Below are 16,995 nucleotides of genomic sequence, written 5' to 3'. Positions count from 1 at the left end.
TGTAAATATTTAATTCTCAAATGATCTAATTCAAAACTTTAAAATTTTTATCCAGCAATATACTATTATCGAACTATTATCGAACGATAACAAAGATTAATCCAAAAACAAATTTAAGTTAAAAGAACCAAAGTTAGTATGATAATATAGTTAGTTTATTGAATATATTTAGAATATATTTATAATAAATATTGTCTGCAAAAATAATTATAGTTAAAAATAATTGTATTAGCGATACCCTAATAAAGGGTTTTCTAAACCATGTTCCGCGGAACACCGCGGTTTTGCAATTGTTAATATGTGTCCGTGAAAGCTAGGAATATAATTACTAAATAAATAATATTTTTTTTTTCTATTTAATTCTTTTCTATTTTATTTAAATTTTAATTACACTGTAAAACTGAACAAGATGTTCCGTGAAAATTTCTAGATTTACGAAGTATTCTGTTGTAAGAAAAGTTTGAAAAACCTTGCTCTAATCATTTTCATTTTCTTTTGTTTGTATGTACATGGTAAACTTGTAGGCTAAACACTATTTGATCTATGAAAGAACAAAGAAAGTAATAAAAGTAAAGATAAAAAGCAACTTTATGCAAAGACTGGAAAATCAATCGTGAGATTGAAACTTCGTATTCCTGTTCGAAATTGTATTGATTTAATTAAAAATATACTTTATTGCAGTATGCGACTATTCGTTAGCGCGTGGAAAACGAATATTTGTGTATATACATGGGAAGGAAAGGAATTCGGTGAAACTATTTGCAATTTGCCGCCTCACTAATTAGCAAGATTAGGGAAAACAGGGGAGGTTAGCTCGGCTGACAAATGAATTGCATCTCCGCCAATGCAGCAAGCAAGCTGACACCCTACGCTGAAGGGCGCGCAGGATATGCAAAGCAGACGACGACCCTTCTCGTCATATCCTAGTGCATACTTCCCATCGCCAAAACTACCACTACAACAACATCAAAGAAATAACAATAATATTTTTACAGTGATCTAAAGAAATACTGACATTTTTGTTAATATTATTATATGCTATTATTATTGTTATTTTTGTCAACAATATTCACATTTTCCATTCCATTAAAACATAATATAAAATATTTATTTAAGTATTTCAATTTCAGACCGCCATGTACATTATGCACGTATATAATTGTAATTAATTAATGTTTTCCTATTGCGGAATATTGATTTTTGTGATGCATAATTAAAATAACGAATACATTTATTTTGTTGATGCATTTTATATATCTGCGTTATTCAAAACTAAATCGCGTTCATTATGATTTTAATAATAAATTAAATCAGAATTTATTGACATATTTCATATGTAATTCGAGAACTTCGTGTCAATTTAAATTAATTATATGTAATAGAGTATGTTGTTTTTATTACCTTTTCAAATAAATCATAAAATAATTATTTACATTGTTTGTTTTAAATATTTTTCACCAATTATTATCATAATTCTTATATAAATCATTTCAGAATTACTTTAAAAATTAATAAAAATCCTATACTGCTATTACTTATTAGTTTATTAAGATATTTCTTTGACATTTGCTATTAGAAGGTAATTCCCGAGATTACTCGGTCATTTTATTTTGTATTTTCATTGATAATTATCATATATGTTACAATTTTAAACTGGAACCTACATACTTACTTTGTGAAGCACTTTTTACACAAATGGTTTAGTTTCATATACTTAGTATGAAAGTGAACAAGTTAACTCGTCTCTTTGATCTACGTTCAACGCTTATTATGATTTTCCTTAATTTGCATAAGACCAATTTGTGAATCATTCCGGTTTCAACTATGAATGAAAATTTCAAAACAAACATAATTTTAATTCAGCAAAATAGTCTACAGAACTTTTATAATATGATACTCTCACTTGTAGCTTCAGACTGTACTATATCCACTATAGCAGATTAATATTTAATAGTTTTCTTTATTTATCAGGTCTTCTGTCAATGTTATGATATTTTCCTTACATCATTTACAACAAGATGTGTTGTGTCCAACCACTTTATTATTAATTATTGTTATACTTGTTAATAAGTATTATGTGTACTGTGTATCAAGTACAGTGGAAAGTTCCAACGACAAACTTATCGACACTTGCAACACCTGCATAGGGCAATAAAACCTTTTTAGAGAAACTCTCTGGTTTCTCATATTCTGCTAGTTTCTGCTATCACTTTCTTAAAATTAACCCCCCAAACAATTGTAATATTTATCACCCTTTTTACCTCATCGGCAGCGGAAGACATAAAACCCACTAGGACTCCACATCGACAATACTACAAATTTTTCCACATTGTCCAAAGATATTCCATCCCGGGATACCCCAGATGTGACTTTTAGCTTAATCGAAAACGACCATGATCTAAGGGATTACAAAGGTGTTGTGTATTTTAAGCTGCATCCAAGGAACCAATCGTGTTTCACCAATACAATGCAAATCCTACACATATATGATAGAGCGACGAAAATGATTGGATCTAGGTTAGGAAGCATCCACTATACAGCTATGACCTTGCACCAACAAATTACCATTTATTTCAGTGACCTGAAATCGCACTTGTTTTTGTTTTTTGCTCATAAGAACTGGTAGTTCTATGATGGGAAAAGGTCATCGATCAATATGTTCATTATTTGTATACAAAAAAGTTTTTTTTTACACTAAAAATACTTGCGAACCAAATAGATTGTATATGTCGACAATTTTTCAAACAGTCAAATTTGAGGAGTAAATATTGCAAAAAAAACATTGTATATTTTAAGAAAAGTAATAAAAATAAATATAAATGTCATAAAGTAACGTTTAATAAATTTTGCAACAAAATTTTGAGCGACCTATGTACTTTAATGAACCACAATAATATATATTAAAATATACATTTTGAAAATGATGTAATTTGTTTAATTTTTAACCATTTTTATCTTTTGCCAATCAGTAAGTGCAAATTCCCTATAAAGATCAAGTTATAATAGTGGCGGTCCAATTAAGGCGACCCTCTACAATAATTTAAATGATAAATATTAATATATATATAAATAAAAACTGATAATCAAGTAAACGTATGATATTGAAATATGTGAGAATGTACACATTACAAAGCTGTACTTCAATATGCAGCGTCCAATATTTAGGTCACACGCTGGGTGCAGTCGCAAAACAATTGCACGTAACAAACAAAAAGACAAAAACAAAACGTTGAACGCGTTTAAAGGTAAAACCAATTATCCCATTGCAAAACTCATCGCAGCTTGTTTCATATGTAATTAGAATTATTTATATAAATTAATGTGTTTAAAGTAATTAAATATTCAATTAATATTAGCTAATTGCGAAAACTTTTATTTGCTTTTTCGGCTCTCGTCCCAAAACGATATTTTGTACAAAAACCGATGTCTGCCGTCACCCAGATGAATAACCGGGACCGAGCGGCCCTGCCCGAACTTATTGATTACTAATAAAACAACAACCTGTTTGTTTTAGCATATAAAACAAACATAATATTTAATATTAAAAAAACGTGCGCGCGGTTTTTGCATATTATATATAATTTACAATTTTCGGAGTATTAAAAATGTGGAAGCCATTACTTCACCTTAATTAAATACTTTATTTAATGGGATTCAACGATATATCATTTTTTAATTATACGCGATGGTTTACTTATTTGTGTGTAAAATTAAATCTATTAAAAATCCTTTAGTTAAATATATTTTTAATTCGATTCTGTTATATAATAGATTTGTTCTCCAATAATTGCTAACATGATCCTTTAATTTCCAAATCTTTCTCATATTAGTAGTAAAAACGGTTCTGATGTTAGTAGTAATAATGTTTCTATAATGATAAATAGTCAATTTATTTACAGTCATACCTCGATTAACGATTAGAATGAGTTCCATAAATTTACTTCATTAAGTACTTTCAAAGAGTTTTAAAAGATGAAAAGTTTTCTTAAATAAACAGTCAACTTACTTCCATAGAAAGTGAAATATCATTTTAAAATATGAATCTACCGTTAATTATTTGTGCACTTTTTCTTTCATACGTAGTTATTTCAATTAAAGAGAATCATTTTCATTACACAAAATATTTTTATTGAATTTCCTCTTTATTTCTATTTGTTGCTTAAAAAGTTTTATAAATCTACCATATGGAATCACTTCTATCTTCTGCATTCTATAAATGTTTAATACTTTATCTGAAGAACTTTATTTCTTGAAAGTTATTTTCTTCTTCTAGTTCAAATGGTCATATTTTGTTTCATTTTGTTGGGATATATTTATATTTATTGGGGCTTAAAATTGATGACTTTGTTATATTGAAACTTCGTTATATCAATTTTATCGGCTGATGTTAGTTAATCATTTGTATGCATGCATAAACAATTTTCAAATTTAATGTTCGTTAGCATTGTATATGATAATGAAATAACAAATTTGTAAAAATCTATTCTGATGTATACTTGTTATTTTTTCTGTTAAGACTCAACCAAGGCGTTAATTTGAGATTGAAAACCATTTCTATTTCTGATAATTAGTAAAAAAATATATAAAATATTTTTAAAACATTTATTAGATTTATTTGATGATTCACACAATTGGAAGCTAAAATCAATCTATTTTCATGGTCTTGTATATCAATAATAATTTTTGTTAATTAATTCAAATTAAAATATATTTTATTATATTCGATTCGTTTTTATTTAATGTGACAGAACAAAAATATGTAATGGATGATCTTTATAAAGAAAAAATAATACAGTAGCATACATTCAATTCTTAATGACTTTTTAACTGGGAATGCAATAATCCAAATTTTCCATTGAAATCAATCACCTTTAAAAATCCATTTCAACGATACTTTTTTCAAATTATGTAGACTATTTGTCACTTATCGGCTATTTGATGATTTTTATTGGCCTGAGCTTGGAACTCACAACCTTTTTTTTTGATTATATTCAGATTTCAAAGATATATGAAATCATTTCGATGTAACACAGAAAAAAATAATTTCCATAGAAATATACTTTTAATAATTCATATAGCTCAGATACTTATAATTCAAGCATTAGTGTAAAATTTGAATGTAATTGTGAATATGTTTATATATAGATGAAATGATACATTTCACAGTAGATTCACATAAAAAGTGTTACAAAGTATAATAGGAAACAAAACCATAGTTGAATGCATGTTTGTTTGAGCTAGGGATAATCATATTACACAGAGCAGTAGTTAATGTGAATAGCCTATTCTAACTCAAACATGACAAGTACCTCCGCATTTGTGTATTGATCTTATGGCAACCCATTACATACAATAACAATTCATACAACATAAAGGAAAACTAACAATGATTTTGCGTATAATTTCTCAATTTATCCAAGACGTATTTCTCAATTACAAGAACAGTCTGCAGACGTGTTGGCTCGTGTTTATGCTTATAATTAAGTATTAACGGAAACTGCAGTTACAATATTTTAATATATTATCTTCATAACTAAATTCTAATGCAGGGCCGACAACCATTTTGTAGTGAAAATCCATTTTTATGATTATATCTATTAAAATATTATTTAGGGAATCGCAAGCTGTGATGAGTAACGTGAACAGACTGATAAAACCTATGATAATTTAATAAGGAAAAGAAATGATTTACATAATACAGTAAAACCTTTTTTGTGCGGTAGATAGGAACCGCATAAAAGAAATTTTTAATAAATGCTCATACATAATTCACCGCTGGTCGTGTTAATCCAAATCGCGCATCTTCTTGTGATGAATTGGTTCAAAATCGACTAACAGAATAATTTGAGTAGGTTGTACATATGCACACTGATAGAAAATATTACAATGGTGCCAACGCCGTTGAAATTTGTTGGATTTCATATACCGCATAAAAAATGGCACAAAAATAAAATCGTATAAAAAAGGTTCTACTGTATAAGTTATATATCATCTTGTTTGTTTTAGTTATATGATTGTTGCAATAAATATTATTATTATTTAACATCATATATTCTAAATTTAATTTAGAAAATTTTATTAATATATAATTAAAGTTTGTTACATTATGCTATTGATTTACACACTATTTAAATCAGTGAGAGCTTAATTGTAGTTAAATCAATAGATATTGTGGAGATAAATAAATGTACGTAACGTGCAATTGCTGAAAAACTACAGGTGTTGCGCTAAACTAACGAGCACAATTTATTAGGAAAGATCGTTACTAGACACGTACAGCTATTTTACAAACCGATAGTGCTTTTCGGATATTTATGTGAAATCGTACCTTTGCCAATTGGTTGTTAGAAAGTAACACCATTGAAGTAATTATGGGTAATAAAATATAAGTACAGGTAATTCATGACATTACGAGTTAATTGATTTCGAACAGTCGGTCATAAAGTGAAATACAATGCAAGAAATTTGTCTTCTATTAATAATAATTTATTTTTATTATTAATAACTAATATAAAAGTTCTGAATAATCAATAATTTATGTAGTAGAAATTGTTTTTGTTTTGTTTAAGATTAATTTTATTTACAATATATCACAAAAAGGATAATAATTAAAATTGTTAACTTACAATGCTCATCAGATAGGGAATTTAACTGTATCCATCAGTATTAATATCATATAATTTTGTTATTAAATTTTATTAAATCTAAGTAGTAAGTCTAAGTATAGTGCAATATTATAAGTTGGTATATTTGTGTTGGATTTACTTGTAGATTGTATATTTGTTATATGATAGTTTATTTGTTTGTGATTTCAGTTTTCCGTGGTACCCTTTAATTTCACTATTAACAATTTATATATATAACACTATTGGGGACATACCCAGGATTCCAATAATTAACGCGATTGGAATTACCGGTGTATTTCGATTTAGATACAGGTTTGGGGATGGATTTGTATATTAAGTTTATTATCAAGCGATAGCACTGAGCTTCTTTCAAGCAGACAATATAGTTTTCTGGATTTCAGACCTAACTATTTTATCTTTATCCATGGGTAGTAGTCCCTGAAGTACCCGACCTAACAAAGAAAACACACTAATATTTGAAAAAAAAAATATCATTTTTCTTAACATAGTCTCGATACACTTTCCCCAACGATGTTCAATAGCTTCCTCAAAATAGCCGATTCCTTTTTCAGTTTATTATTTTCACTGTTCCTTCATCTCAGGTGTGGAGTCCATGATTATGAGTCGACGCAAAAACTCGTCGGGTACTTCTGAGACTATCCTATGTTTTTACCAAGTAAGTTTTTATCCAAATGTAAGATACTTTAGATGATCATGTGTTAAACTGTGTTATTTAAAATCACATAGATTCTGAGAAATCACAGCGCTACGTGTTTGAAATAATCGTATTTCATACGAATTAATGAAATGCTGCTATAATTTGAATCCGGGTAAATTTTGAGCTTTCTTAAGGTTTCCAGCAAACCGCGTTATAGCAAATCAGCGTTAATTTAAGCTGCGCTAAACGAGGTCTTATCGTATTAACATAAATTTCGACTTGATATAGACCAATGTTTTGACTTGAGGCATCACCAAAAAATTCTGATATATTAAGATCGCCGCATACCGTAAACCGCAAAAGTTTGGGAACCCCGGGTGTATTGAATGTATGTATATATGTCATCGTTGGTAAATAAATATAATATATAATATTATATTTTTTTTTAGAATTTTCTTTTTATGTTAAAATTATATATATTGTATACTTTTTGTACAGTGAATTAATTGTGCATAATAATGATGCTGAGATGGCCAATAATTTAGAAAGACGCCTGAAAATATTCTCGACATAATAGGGCTTGCCTTCCACCCAATTTATAGTCAATGTGTCATTTACCCGGGGGGCTATAATTAAAGACGACGTGTAACAGAATATCAAACCATAATGAAGTAGACGCCATAAAGAACGGCGACAAAGATGAATTAAAATGCGGCTCCGATTTACAAGAATTGTAAACATGATGTTTTAACGTAATTTACTGCACAAAAGAAACAACTGCTAATATAAGCGTGGTAATCAGATTGATAAATTACATTTTCACATATTTATTTTAATTAATTTAATTGTTTTTTTATTCAAAGTTGAGATAATCCAGTAGAGATATGCAGATGCAAATTGAAAAGTTATAATAATTATAATTATAACTTATCTAAATAAATTAACAAAAATAACAAATAGACATGTTCTAAAATAATTTATAGTAAGATCTAGAAACTTTAAAGGAAACAACGTTAAATGAAGTCACATTAACATACGTGTATAATAAATATGTAAATTTAGAGTTTTTTTTAGGTATGTCGCATTATATCGAATCAGCATAAATCGAGAAAGCGCTAAATGAGAAGTACTAAGAACATGCGAAGTAATAAAAGAACACCGAAATTTAGTATTTCGTAAGACTAATATAAGATTACAAAATATTTATTTTAGGGCCCATACATTTGTTGTGCCTGGCACCCAAAGGTGCAAGTAATAGCTAATAGTATTATTTTCTTGCAAATTGGGCAAATTAAATATTTCACCCCTGTTTACATGTTTTTATAAAGCTTAAATACAATATAAATTAGTTTTAAATTATTCTGCAACAAAAGTATATGGCTATACAATTTGTGCGAGTCAAATTTGTCATTAACGTTGATTGATGTACAAGCGGTTCTTGTAATCGGAACATATGTAACATCCTAGATTGCCTGATTATTATTCACATAAGTCTCCGAACACAATTATAATTACCCTCCATGCCCACCAATATTTGAATATTCTGGCAATAATTTCGAAATTATTCCAAACTGTCACTTCTATCTCAATATAATTATAAGTTAATGAGTATCTACCAGTACATAATTATTATTTTATAAATAACATTAAATATAACATACGCATGAATCGAAGTGCGGTAGCGATCTTAAATCTTATAGAATCATAAACATTATTCTTGTATTCTATTAAGTTATAAACATAAATATGTATATATTCATAACACGTTTGCTTAATATTACTTATCAACTATGGTCACGTAGATTCAGTTATTATCCATAATAGCTGAATCTACAAGTGAACACGTTGCGCAGATAATATTATTTTTTAAAAAGTCACGTAAAGTAAATTAAACTTAAACGAAATAACATTGAGTAGCAATTGCAATACGCACTTATCACAGTAATATATTAAAAATAGAAGAGTAAAGATGCAAATTATTTATGTGCTACGTATTATCAAGTAAGCTGTATTTTTATTTGTAAAATAGATTTTTATGCTGTTGTTAAATATATTAATTATATAATATATTATTGTTAAGTTTTCTGCGTCTAATATCAAAATTACCGTGTTCGAAATGGGAATAATATATATAAAATGATTCGAGAGTTTCACAAAAAAATTATTGATACAAGCGGTTTTCAATCTGGAAGACACGGATCAGGTACAAGGAGAGGCGCGAAAAAGTTTCTATAAATATAATTTTAAAAAAAAATATCATGAAAAATAAGTGGTATACAATCTTATAATAGAATAATTCGTTACCTAGAAGAGACAATTTTTGAAAGAATTTTTAGTAAAATAACTCAAGTATTGATGTTATTGTATAGAAGATTTTTTTTTGTAAAAAAAGTGAGTGAAAAAATACAGTAAAAAATACAAAGAAAGATAAACCATTTTGGTGCCAGAAATAAATCAAAATGCTTAGTTTTGTTTTGAATAGTAAAAGAATAGTGTGGAATGACTGAAGAAAAGTTGGAGACGAAATGGAGGAGCTATACAAGGGTATAATTAGCTACTATATGAAAACACTTGAACGGGCAATCGAAAAAGTCGATGAAAAATGTGTATTGCGTTACCTTAAGGGAATAGGTGAACTGCATTTTCTTACATATAGGCTTCTATACATCACGGGTTTGAAACGGTACGTGGAGAGGATATGTTACATAACATTAGAGCCGTGTACAACAGAGGCAGACAAGCTTCTGGAAGCGTGGCGTAACTTAAAGCATGCACCAAGTTACAGCGCGAATGACGAATCTTCTATAGAAAGAGTGGAAGCAACGAGAAAATCCTTTAAAGAGGGTCTGCGGAGATGGGAATCCACGAAGGACAACAAATATGAACGAGCAAAAATTTTAAAGTTTAAACTAAAGACGGAGATGATGGTTGAAACCCCACGCAGTTCATTATACAAAACATATAGAAGAAGAAAAAGAAATAGATGCTGCAAAATTTTATTTTAGTACGTTGTTTCAATTATCTCTCCTTGAATTTGTTTTATATTCAAATTTACTTTTAAACAAATAGATCTTTCTAGGTTTTTAAAGATCTGCTTTTAAAGACTTCTTCAATTGTTTCACATGACATTTGTTTTAAAATTTGGCAATCAAATTTTGGTTTATTATACTATTCAAAACAGTATTTTTGTTTTATTATTGTAGGTAAATGCATTATGATATGTTATAAAAGTGAAGTAATTTATGTATATAAACAGAAATATTACCATCTCTAATGTACAATTTTATTAATATTTTTTATTGAAATATTTTTATTTATATTATTAACATATTCTATGTACACTTAATTAGATTAACATACAAAACTATTCGAATAATTATAAATGTAAAGATTCCTTTTTATTTTTTTTAACTTTAACTGTTGAAAAAAATTGGTTTCTTATATAATAAACACATATTTGTATAAAAGATGAGCTGTATGTAAATATAAATAAATCAAATAATTATATCTTAGTGTTTTTCATTGAATTCACTGCTTTTCCGGAATTAATTATTATTGTCAATATTAGTTTAATTTTATTTTAGATATAAACTGTCGTCATCGTCATCCATTGAAACCATAATTGAAATATATTCTAATTGATTTCAAAAATTTAGATAAATTTTATTTTTTATTCTTTTAATTTATTTTCATTGGGATATCTTAACACAATTATCAAATTAAGTTATGTTCACTTAGTAATTTCATGATGTATTCATCCATAAAATATAAAGAGCGTTTCCAATTAAATTTGTGACGAGAATAACTTTTCTTGGGAACCAAATTCAAATTTTCTTGTGTCCTCTATTTTTTTCCTGGGACTCACAAATTTTAGCCATTATTTAAACGTATGACAATAATATTAATAAAAATGTATATTTTTCTATACACTTTATTTTTCTTTTCTCGACAAAAATCAAATAAATCCTAATGATAACAAAACATAATTTAATGTTAAATATAAGCATAACAATACATGCATACTACGATTAGTGCAGATTCATTATAGTGCACTTTAAAAAATTTAAAACAAATTAAATTTTAATTAACATTATTCAATTGATAATAACTAAAGTATAATTTCATTATATAAGAATTAACTGCACTGATCTTTGAATGAATAAATTTGCATATTATTTAATAATTTTAAGTAATATTCTTTGGGCAATAATAATTTCCTTTAGTATGCCTATGTATTTATGGGCGTAGAGTGCAACTATTGATTAGCCCAATCCTATTATCACTAACTATGCACTACACCGTGCTAATTAGTAGCCAGTAATTTCACATAACAATGTAAATTGTATGAATTACACAGTACCTGTCTTAAAACGTTAACTTAATGGTTCAATATAATAATTTCTAATTGCTTAAATTAATCTAATCATAACATCGTTTTCTAACCTTTTTACACCTGCGGACTGGCAAATATGAGAAATAAACATAATATAAATAAATTATTTAATGTTATAAAATTAAAAAAATGATTTTTTTTACCTAATTAATTTTTTTACCTAACAAAAGCGCGCAGTAAAATAACCACATAAAATGCACGATGTATTTTTTAAATATATTCAAAAGCAAAGCCCCAACTTATTGTGCCATTTTCCACCAAAGCCATTCTAAAAATGTTATGTCCTCGGTTAAATTTTAGACGTGTCCATTTTCTAATTACTTGCATGTGGGCCCCACGTTGGGAAACACTGTTATAGAGTGAATATCGTGCATGTATTTGACGTGGTTGGTTTATTGCTGATGTATATAGTACGTTTAGAGCAAAATTTACTCACAATTAGTGACTCTTTATCAATAATAATTATTGTACTAATTTTAATTTATATATGTCTATAGTTTACATGATCACCACTTTTAGGACAAACATGAGTTATTTCCCACTTGTCGACGAACTTGTTGATGTAGAGTTGAATAACTTTGCAAGTAGTTTTTCGATGACTTCGGAGCAAACATGAACAAACATTCTATCAATTTGCTTTCTATTCAAAAATTACTCTCTGTTATTTCGAAATTAACAAATTACATTAATCAATTCTAAGCAATAGCATAACTTAAAAAAATGTATTCGACATTGTCGTAACAGATTGATATTTACTCATTGTTTTCATGTTTTATTAATATTTATAAATAAACATAGTTTACTGTATATTTTCTAATACAAATATACAAAGTGCAGACCGTTGTTTTTCCGTTTTATTTTAACATAATTTTATTGTAATATGCTTCAAAATTAGGACTAGATGAATATTATCAATTATTTGTCAAATTTGTCATAAATTAGGCTGCTCAAACTGGATGTTCTCGCAAATGAAGTACAGCAATACCTCGCATTGTGCGGTTTCACACAGTCAAGTTTCTTTATGTATTATTTAATTTTATACGATTCTATAGTTCTTGATTACTCCGATTTCAAGCTAACGTACAAAAACTAAGAAAACAAGTAATTTATTTTACTCAATTGTATTCTTTGAAATATAAATTATATAATGTAAAAATGTGTCATAATACTTTCTTGTAGTAATATTTTAATAAGAATTTCTTTTTGTATGTTTACACTAATTCGCTTATTCCATTGAGTTGGTTTGATGCTTATACTCCTCCTACGCTTTTAACTAGTGAACAAACTTTGAGAGCAACGTGACATTGCAAAGGATAATTACCTACCCGACCTATAATTTAAACTAATTGTAAATTGTGTATGAGAAACTACAGCAATTGATATAAATCTTCTTAAACAAAGTAGAAGAGCTTTATAAGTAATTTGACTAAATTCAAAACATACTTTATTAACAAGTTTCAGATCTATACATTTATCAAAATTTGTTATAGTAGTATTATGTATTTTACATTATATAAATTAACTATTATAATGTTTTAACTTTTCAACTAATTATTAATAACAGCAATTTATATTTATTACAAAAAAAACTTAGAACTTTCCACCTATTTATTTTGATTATATATTGTATATACTATATTGTTCTTTACAATATAGATGTAGTCTATTATCAGATAATGTCTCCGTAACGTATATGTTAATTCTTTTATGAATATTACCCTTAATTTTTTTGAAAGTTCTCGGTTTGTATTCTCTGAATTGTTAACTTCTTCCTTGTATGTATCAATAATGATGTTGTTGACCGTGAGTGGTCTGTGTATTCGCTGTATATGTTTGTTCGCACTTATTAGAAGATCTTGCGTAAGTGCATTTTGAATATTAATGATTACCTTTTGAAGTTCTTTTGTTGATTAATGTGTCTAGACAGTGCGATCTTTTCTCCTGCAATTCTGCCACTGTGGTGCAAATAAGTAGTGTATGTTTCAGCTCTGTCTCCTCCAAAGTTATCAAAAAATTGTTGGTTTTGGCAACTCAGCTCAGCTAGTTCGCTAGTTACATGTCTCATTTCCATTGAAATTCCGTTTTTGAACAGTATTTGCTATGACAGAAGCAAATGTAATTAAATTTATCAAAATATTTACTTATTCAGATGAAGATAGGTTTCTTTCAATTTATATGTAAATTGCATTTTAATTGACAAAGATTATTTGAAATTCGTCGTACGAAGACATCTCTAGATTTCACCTCATATCCTTAACACGTTTGCTATTGGGATAAAGTTACTTCCAAGCTCCCGTTTAATTATGTTATAGCTTTGTGTTTGTTCAGTAAATACCTAACGAACGACCATCGAGCAACGCTCTTGTTAAATCTTAAATGTTTGTTTTCTTCTCCCTCACCGAATCTTGTTACAATATCATATAAAATAATTAGAAACGAAACATAATTTCATTAGGGCTCACAAAAGGGCCTAGCTTTGACCAGTATTTGTACTGGCGACGTTCGATTGTGTGTAGGGCGACTTAACCATTCGGCTATTAGTCGCCCATAATTTCATTATAATGAATAATATTTATTTACATATTATACAAAACTGTTTCAATTTTAATATACATTGTAAATTAACTTCCAACTCACAACATTTATCTATTTCATAGATTTAATTTAGGTCAAATATTGATGCAATTAATTAATTAGGTTTGAAAAAAAATGATGTACAAAAAAATAATATTCAAATTTCAAAATCTTGTATATTTGAATGCATTGTTATTATTTAAAAAATAAAATATTTGTTATATAATACTGAAAACATGAATTGCTTCGAAAGGAAAATAAACAAATAAAATAATATACATTAAAACAAAAAGTAAATAAATAAACAACCAAATGTAATTACCCAAAAATAACATAACAATTATATAGAAGTTAAATTAGAAAATAAATTAGATACATTTTGGCCAAATGGGAAATTCATATTTTCCTTCAATACTTTTACTTATTTCATCATCTGAAAACACCATTAACGTTAGCGTCGTCTTGGGATTTGAACATATTTAGTAAAGTTTAAACTTTCAGGCGACAGACATAAATTTAAATTGAAGTTTCAAGTACGTCATTCTTAGATTTACGTGTGACTTTAGTCAACATTACAAGTAATGAGAATCACAGATTAAGCGAATGCAAGCGTTTTATCGATTAGCGAATAAATAAACCGGATTTGTACGTAAACATGTCGCAAAATTGACAGAATAAAAAATAATTTGAAGGACGATTGTTATACTTCGTATACAGCAATACTTCGCTTCTTACGGAATCACTATAGTCTGGTTTGAACATTTCTAAATAAATAACATTTTAATTAAAAAAATAATATAAAAATCTAAAAACATTGTTTGAGCAGTGGTTGTGAAAGGTATCAAAAATGTTGAAGATAGTATTAGAAGAACATTAGTTGAGTATAGATGTAAGAATTGTGTAAGATGTAGTAATAAACGCCATCTTAGAAAACCCAAAACGATTTCTTCCTAATTTTAATTCTTTGTATAATGAAATTTATTAATCAAAGGCTTAGAAACCACACAAAAAGAGTATTGATTGTATAATGGGAAAGAGCGATCTTTTATGTATAAATAAATCATTTTGTGTGCTAGTTTTCGTTCCAATTTCGGTTTCGATTCGTTTAAAAAATTCGGTTCAGTTCCTATTAAAATTATAATTTAATCCAAAAAAAACTATTTAAATTAGTTATCTCAATAAGTTCGTAGAATAACATGTAGATGGCGCCTGTTAAAGTTAAAATTTAAAATCGTTTCGAACATAATATATCTACCGGTATATATTTTGTTTTAATTTTATTTACCAGATTCCCTTCTTACACTTGTTTTCAATTATAAAATTGAAAATACAATAGAAATAAATCTTAATTATTTTATTGTTAACAACGAGACCATCTTATAATTTAATAATCTTTTATCAGTCAATATTAGTTTAAGTACCGAAAATCTTCTTTCTACATTAACTAACTTGTGTTACTAGTACAGCCAATATTATTTTTGCAAGATTTGCTAATTCAGGGAATACTTTTCTCCGACCAGTATTTTAAATCATTTAGTGTTCTTAGGTTTTCTAGCAGCCAGACTGCTGCAAAAATGGCAAGATAAATGACACAGGTCGGAGAAAGGAGCCTGGACTCGGCGCATAATCCCACAAATAGAGCCTTGGTTAAGCAGAAAGCACGGTGAAACAACATTTCACCTGAGCCAGGCGCTGTCTGGTCATGGATGCTTTGGCAAGCACCTGCATTTTATAGCAAAGAAGGAAGACAAAAGGTGCTGGTACTGTGAAGAGGACGATAGCCCTGAGCACATGCTTTTTAGGTGCTGCAGATGGGTTGGAAGAAAGCAAGAGGCGGAGGCAGAATTGGGAGTTCTGCCTACCAGGATAGTGGCAGTGGAGGCCAGCATTAACATAATCTAGAGCAGCGGTCGCCAAACTTTTTGACCTCACTCACCATAATTTAAATCCCGCGGACCACTAATAGGATTTTTTAAGTGTTAAATATATTTATAAAAAAAAATGTGATCAAAGATAAAATGTACCTAGTTAATAAAATGAAACTATTAATAGTAACCAAGTTATGAAAGCTTTATTAATAAACCATAATAAAATAAACAAAATAAAAAAAAATTGTACAAACAAAACAATTAAAAGATGGTTTAAATATATCAAACTTTTAGCGTTATACATTCCTAGTGTGATGGATGTTCCTGCTTACTTGAAATAAGATTATGGATATTTGGATCCAATGTTGTTACTGCAAGACGCATGCTTAACTTATTATCCTGAATGTTCGCTGCAAACGGATCTATTATCCACATATTACCATGTCTGGGAACTTCATTCTTTGGGTAATAAGGAGCAAAAGATTCTGTAAGTGATTCCAAGTGCTTTTTAACTAGGGTTACCACTTACTGGTTAACATCATTCTCCTTCATGTATTCATCAAAATTAGAAAACATTTGCAGATCGTCTTCAACCAACCGCGTTTGCCACAGTAATATTTTCTTTTGAAACGCATCCATTTTACTTCGTAGTGTGAACACGTCCTTAAGTTGTCCTTGCAAAGATATGTTTAGTTCATTTAACAGGAAAAAAATATCTGCCAGGTATGCAAGCTTTGCCAGCCATTCATTGTCGGACAAGCATTTTTGCAATTTCGGATTATTTTGCTGCCGGAAAAATAATTTGACTTCTTCCCGCAAGGCGAATAGTCGGGTCAATATTTTGCCCCTCGACAGCCATCTCACCTCAGCATGACG

The sequence above is a fragment of the Nicrophorus vespilloides genome, unplaced genomic scaffold (assembly GCF_001412225.1).
Source record: "Nicrophorus vespilloides isolate i.1.1-1 unplaced genomic scaffold, Nicve_v1.0, whole genome shotgun sequence".
NCBI classification, from domain to species: Eukaryota; Metazoa; Arthropoda; class Insecta; order Coleoptera; family Silphidae; genus Nicrophorus; species Nicrophorus vespilloides.
Note: the sequence above shows the minus strand (reverse complement) of the source record.